Here is a 7,155-nt window from a genome sequence, read left to right on the forward strand (position 1 = left end):
CCCGCCGGGCCGGTCGAAGGGAAGCGGCCGCCTAGCAGACGCCGGAACCCCAAGCCCAGCCAGAAGAAACGCGCGGTGCGACTCCCGGAAGTGAACCCCGCGAGGTCGGCGAGGCCGCGCCTGCGCAGATTCAGCCGCACCGTCCCGAGCCTCCGGAATGGTGGGTGCTCGAGTTCGGTTGGTGGGTACGCAGTGCTCAGGAGCCATCTGGAATGTAAGGGCTTAAAGACTCACAGTTATTTGAGAAAATACACTTCTTAGCCGGGGGATCCTCTCGCCACAATAAAGAGATCCGTGCAAAATGAGGTCCGGAAGAGAAAGGGTGGGCTACAGGCCACCGCAGGTCCCAAGCCGCGCCCTCAGGGTGTACGGCTCCGGAGCGGAGTTGAGCAGAACCCGCGGCGACGCCTCATGGCCACCTTTAGGCATGGCCTGTACGTTGTGCAAGAATGAAAACTAGGGAAATGAGGAATTAAGGAGGCGGGAGTGGCAATGATTGAGCTGGAAAGCACGTGAGGCGAAGGGAAAGCCACAGGGTAGACTTTGGAGGTCTGACCCTGGGGTCCGCGGAGCCACATCCCGGTGTCTGAGGGGCTAGGGAACTAGAGGTTCTCAACGATCCCTTCCAGATGGCAAGTCCTAAGTTTTTTGAAGGTAAAAACATGCCTTTTAATTTTTATAGATTCTTTTATAGTATTTGGGACAGTTTTCCCTGCGCTGAGAAGTGCTCAATTAGTGTTTGTTGTTAAACAGTGGATACTAATTGTAAGATTAATGAAAATAATAGTGACAGCTAAGGGATGAGAGAAAGGAGCCCTGGTGGCGCATCGGTTAAGCGCTCTGCTACTAACAGAAAGGTTGGCCCTTCCAGCCCACCCCGAGACTCTGGGAGAAAAACCTGGTAATCTGCTTCCGTAAAGATTACAACCTAGGAAACCCTATGGGGCAGTTCTACTCTGTCACATGGGGTTGTTAGAGTCGAAAATCAACTAAATGGCACCTAACGGCAACAAGGTATCCGGATCACACTGTCTGCAAGTTACCTCACTATTTACTGTTCTTGCTCCCAGAAGCTCCTGTTTCAGCTTAATTTTCGGAATTAAGAGTTGGACTAAATCAATTCTCAAAATTCCAGTTTTACAGGTTTACAATTATGTGATCGTGTCTTATACATCTGTATATTCATCATGGTGCTATGCATTCAGTCACGCCACCTTGGGCCTCCCATCTGCTGCTTTGTTTCAGAACTTGGTTCCACAAGGGAGAAAAGTGAGGTCTCCGTGGTCAGTTCTTTTTACATTGACTGAAAGGAATGATGGTTATCTTTGCATTCCAATAGATTGCAAGTGGCTACTAGCAGTATACCTGCTATGAGCAGTGTTAACGAATAAATTAAAAAAAAAAAAAAGGTAAAATCATGTTGCTTTTACAAACAGAAGACGAACCTAACCCAAACCATTGCCATCTGTACCCACTCATGGTGAACCCCTGTGTTACAGAGTAGAACTACTCTTTAGGGTTTTCTTGGGTGTAGTTTTATGGAAGCGGATCTCTAGGCCTTTCTTTTGAGGTACGTCAGGGTGGGTTCCAAAGGCCAACTTTAGGTTAACAGCTGAGATCGAATCTATTGCATCACCCAGGAGCCTATAAAATGAACACATGTCAAAGATTTTCATTTAACTCACTAATGATTGAGTCAGTAAGATGCTACAGTTGGTTCAAAGGTTAACCCTAAGAGTAGACATATATATAGGCAGCCTGGAATGCTGAGATGAATTTGCTTGATAGATGTAAAATTGCCTTCTTCCACAGTGGGAGAGGGAAATCAATTGAACTTCTACCAACTAAGACTCATTTGTATATCTAATGGAGCCCTGGTGGCACAGTGGTTAAGAGATTGGCTGCTAATCAAAAGGTCAGCAGTTCAAACCCACCATGCTCCTTGGAAACCCTATGAGGCAGTTCTACTCTGTCTTATAGGATCGCTATGAGTCGGAATTGACTCAATGGCGTTGGGTTTGGTTTTGGTTTGATTTGTATGTCTAATGTCTATGGGCAAGAATCATTTGCATTGCTACCAGTTCTCCACAGTTTACAAGAGCTATAAATAGCTTAAAGACAAGAAAAGACCCATAGAACCAGAATAACCCAGAAGGGTGTGCTAGACAATGCCTAGTTGTCCAGTGAACCAAAAAACCAGTTGTGGTCAAGTTGACTCCAACTCATGGCGACCCCATGTGTGTCAGAGTAGAAATGTGCTCCATAGGATTTTCAGTGTCTGATTTTTTTGGAAGTAGATCACCAGGCCTTTCTTCTGAGGTACTTCTGGGTAGACTCAAGCCTCCAACCTTTTGGCTAGCAGCCAAGCACATTAAAGTTGTCCAGTGAAGATGTGCAATAATCTTTTTGGCACATTTCAAAGTCTTTCACAAAAAATGAAGAATGGAGAAGTCCTCATCCCGTAATTCTCCTCAGTCCCCACACTTATGTTGCCTATGTTTCTAGTTACTAGTATAGCTTGTTTATTTTAACTTGCTAATGGAAACAGCACAATAAAGTCATTCATCAAAATATTTAACAGGGATAGCCCCAGTTGACAAAAACAATTCAGCTATTATCAAGGGCTTGCATCAACTTCTCAACAGAATTCCTATGTCATCTTCTGCAAGTCATTTCCCCTCTCTGAACCTCAGCTTTTTTTTTTTTTTAAATCTCTAAACTAGGAGGTTAGACTTGATTTTTAAGGTTTCTTGCTGTGTTAAGACTGTGGTTCAACACAAGAGTTTTTTTGCCTCTCCCTGATTCCACTGAGGGCCTAAGAGCAGAAAACTTCCTAACAATGGTGGCCCTTGCGGGGATAAGGAATATGGGTCTCCAGAGTTAATTCTGTTTACCCCTCAAGTAAATACTGAACCTTCTGGAGCTGTGCTTCCAGCTAACCACTCATATGGGGAAACAGCCCTTTTAAGAGGAATCCCTGGGTATTGCAAATGGTTATCACATTCAGCTGCTAACTGAAAGGTTAGAGTCCTCCTAGAGGTGGCTTGGAAGAAAGGCCTGGAAATCTACTTCCAAAAAATCAGCCATTGAAAACCATATAGAGCACAGTTCTACTCTGACACACATGGGGTCACCATGAGTTGGAGTTGACTTTATGGCCACTGGTTTGGTTTTGGTTATTCAGCCTTATTCAGCCTCAGCCTCATTCAGAGCAAAAAGAATGAATGCAAATTAAAAACATAAGGAGACATCATTTTTCATCTAATAGATTGATAAAGATAGAAAGTTTGGTAGTACCCGGCATTGGCAAGGCAGACCAAACTGATGCAGTTGTAAATTAGTTCAGATCGTTGCAGAGAAGTTAGTAACATGAATCCTAAACCGTTTGCTCATACCCTTTGACCTGGCAATTCCACTGGTAGGAATTTATCCTACAGGTAGACTCGCCCATGTGCACTGGGATGTTTAAAGTAGCATGTTTGTAGAAGCAAAAGATTGGCAACACCCATTAATGTCCATCTATATATTAAATGTATGTTATAGATACATTATTTTAAGTATTTTATAAATATATTTAGTATGTTTTACTAACAAATGGAATTCTGTGCTATGCAATTGTGGAAAAAAAAGAAAGATTTTTTAAGTTAATATGGATGGTCTTCAAGGCATAGTAAGGCTGTGGTGCAAAACAGTGTATATATCTGTGTAAAAAAGAAAAGTGGGGGGAGATATTTTTGTTTTTATGTACATAGAATATGTCCAGAAAAGTATACACAAACTAGTATGTAATTTGTGAATTTTTTTAACTATGAACGAGTGTTCTTTTTTAAATACATAAAAATGTAATTCAAAATAAATAAGACACACCAATAGAAATATGGGCAAACCACTTGAACAGGTCCCTGGGTGGTGTAAATGGTTTGCATCTGACTACTAATCAAAATGGTGGTGGTTCACAGCTAGATGGTGCCTGGCTACCACCAATGACTGCCCTGACAGGGAACACAACAGAGAGTCCCTGATGGAGCAGAAGAAAGGTGGGGTGCAGAACTCAAATTGTAGTAAGAAGACCAGACTTAATGGTCTGACTGAGATTGGAGGAACCCTGGAAAGCATGGCCCATGGATTCTCTCTCAGCCCAGAACTATAACAGTTTCTGAGGCCAACTCTTCAGACAGGGATTGGACTGGACTGTGGGACAAAAAGTGATACTGTGAGGAGTGTGCCTCTTAGCTCAAGTAGATACAAGAGACTAAACAGGCAGCTTCTGTCCGGAGGTGAGATGGGAAGGCAGAGAGGGTTAGGAGCTGGTTAAATGGACATGGGGAATCAGGGATGGAAAGGAGGAGTGTGCTGTCACAGTATGGGGAGAGCAATTAGGGTCACAACACTGTATGTATAAATTTTTGTATGGAAGACTAACTTGAAAGGGAAACTTCATTTAAACCACAACAATAAAAAAAAAAAAAAAATGGTGGTTCGAACCCACCTAGTAGCAGAAAAAAGGTAAAGATTACAGCCAAGAAAACCCTGTGGAGCTCAGTAACACATGGGTTCGCCATGAGTCAGAATTGACTTAATGGCAAAGGGTTTGGTTTTTGTTTTTTTTTCTTCTTCTCCTGCCCTCTAGCCACTAGATTCTTATCTTAAACTCTGTATTCATTCATTCAGCTAATATTTAATGAGGATCTACTCTGTATATTAGATAATCGTATTGTATCAGTAATAAAATTTTTTAAAATTTGATCATTGTATTGTGTCTAAGAGGTTATGATGTCTGCAGTGGTGTGTTTTGACAAACTTAACCATGGTAATGTTATTTGTATACAATGGGAAAAACTAGGTGAGGTGTATATTGGGAACTCTCTGTACTATCATCACAACTTTTCTGTAAAACTATTCCAGCATAAAATATATATTTTTTTTTAAGTAGGAGGATAAAGGATGGACTCATGGAGACCCATTAGGAGGTTTTTGCTAATGGGATGATAGTAGCTTGGACTAAGATGGTAGCAATAGAAGTAGAAAGAACAGACAGGCTTGAGAGTTATTCAGGAAGTAAAATAGACAAGTCCTAGTGAAAGATTAATGAGGAGGGGCAGAGATTGGATATTGTGGCTATGTTTAAATATTAGAAAGATGATAAAGTTTCTAATAGTCAAGAGCATCCAAAGATGGACGACTGCTTTGGTACATAATTAATCTCTAAGGATAAGGTTGCTATGAGTTGGAGTCCACTTGATGGCAACTAACAACACAAGAAGTACGGATACACTATTTCTACCATATCCTTGATTTATTAATCTACACATTTCACAGAAGGAAATAAGGTTAACCTAGCATGACTTGGTTTTTGTCATCAGTGTTTCCTCTTCTAAAAGGAACCCTGGTGGTGCAGTGGTTAAGCTTGCAGCTGCTCCCACCAGCCAGTCTGTGAGAGAAAGATGTGTCAGTCTGCTCCCATAAACATTTCAGCCTTGGAAACCCTATGGGGCAGTTCTACTCTGTCCTGTAGGTTGCTATGAGTCGGAAGCAACTTGATGGCAATGGGTTTGGTTTTGGGGCTTCCTCTTCTGAGGGTTCACAAATGATTTTTTTGTGAATAGTCTGTCCTGAATATTTCCCAGGCATAATGTCAAGCTCATTGGCTATGGTTTGCAGAACTCACTTTATTCCCCTTTTTTAAAATGATCATGTCATCTACCTCTCTCCAGCCTTCTGTCAAGATCAGAAGACTTTTTATGAGACAGGGAAAGGAAGGGTCTGTATTAGTCCCCTGAGGAGAAATTATATTTCCCCCAAACACTGCTTGCTTTTCAATTTTCCAAAACAGTTGGTTTTGCCAAAGTCAGGTCAGGGAGCACAAGTTGGTGCATGGTGCTAGGCGGACTCAGTGAACCAAGGGAGATTTCCTCCAGCCAGTGACACGATCATCCACTGGTCTCATACCTTCTGCAAGACAGCACTCATATTTTGCTCCAAACAGGGCAGGGCTTTGCAAGGACCCAACAGCATGCCCATTTCCTGTAGTGTCCACCTAAGGGAATGAAAGCTACCTTACACTCCTTCCCTTCCTCAGTTCACCCTAAGCCTAAAACACCCAGAGGTCAGCTTAAACACAAGTGACCATACTGGGTGGTGTTTTGTTCTGTTGTACATACGGTCACTATCAGTTGGAACTGACTTAGCGACACTTAACAACAACATGCCAGGTTGGTCAACCAAATCTGGAATGAGCCATAAGCAGCTATGGCACTGAAGGCCCCATAACACTTGTAGAACTGCAGCTTCTGGCTTGTTTCTTCATGTTGCTCCTTTAAACTTTTCCCAGCAATTCCACATTCCATTAGGTATTCTTCTCAGAAAGATGCTTTGTCATCAATCTGTTCTCTTTTTCTCCTAAGTGGCAGAATTCCAGTTCCTTCTGCATAACTCCCATAACTTCAGAAAAAAGTTTTCTTAAATTGACATTCAATCCCATTTCAGGTACCACTGCGTTTATTTAATGCAAGGTTTTTGAGGATTGTTGCAGATAAGCAACCATGGAAGGAGCACTACAGCTCTGCAGTGTAGCTATAGAAATCTTTAGAAATCTGAACGCTATCACGGCAGCATTCAGGAATCAGACTCTCTTCGTTGACAGGCATGCTGACCAAGTTTGACATAAGCCCAAATCATATTTGGGGGGTGTCACTTTGTTTCTATACTTCCTTTCTCTAGAACTAAAAAGCTTCCAGATGAGACATTTCTATACTTTTTACCTTTTTTTTTTTTTTGAAGAGATATGGAAGAAACTGAATAACCTGAAAGTTGTGTTTATTGTATTTGCTGAAAAGGTGTAGATTGACCTAGAATTTTTGGAGCAGTTGAGGTGGAATCTATCATTCTTTAAGACGTTCCCTTTCAAAAAATAAATTGGCCTCTATACTGCTCTTCCATACCATTGTATCCTTGCCTGACTTACTCTTTTAAAATGCTCGTTAATGTTCTGACTTCACCATAATTGAGATATAGCAGGCAGGAAATGGCATCCTTATTTTAAAGGTAGGGAAACCCAGGGCAGAGAAGCAACAGAAAGAGAACTACATCTCTCTGACTCCCTGCCAGGGCTTTATTCCTCTTCAAAATCACCAAATAACCTACTTATTGGTTCAC

At 41.9% G+C, this 7,155-nt stretch overlaps 1 protein-coding gene across 1 annotated transcript in view; it reads right to left on the reverse strand.

Moving 5' to 3' along the window:
- ZDHHC7 (zinc finger DHHC-type palmitoyltransferase 7) overlaps nucleotides 1-535 on the reverse strand; it is a 34,579-nt gene extending 34,044 nt beyond the window's left edge. The window contains exon 1 of the mRNA XM_023732544.1: nucleotides 235-535. The gene's annotated coding sequence lies outside the window, so the exon portion shown is untranslated. The remainder of the gene's footprint in view (nucleotides 1-234) is intronic.
- Between the last annotated feature and the right edge of the window lie 6,620 nt (nucleotides 536-7,155).

The sequence above is a fragment of the Trichechus manatus genome, unplaced genomic scaffold (assembly GCF_000243295.1).
Source record: "Trichechus manatus latirostris isolate Lorelei unplaced genomic scaffold, TriManLat1.0 scaffold00053, whole genome shotgun sequence".
NCBI lineage: Eukaryota > Metazoa > Chordata > Mammalia > Sirenia > Trichechidae > Trichechus > Trichechus manatus.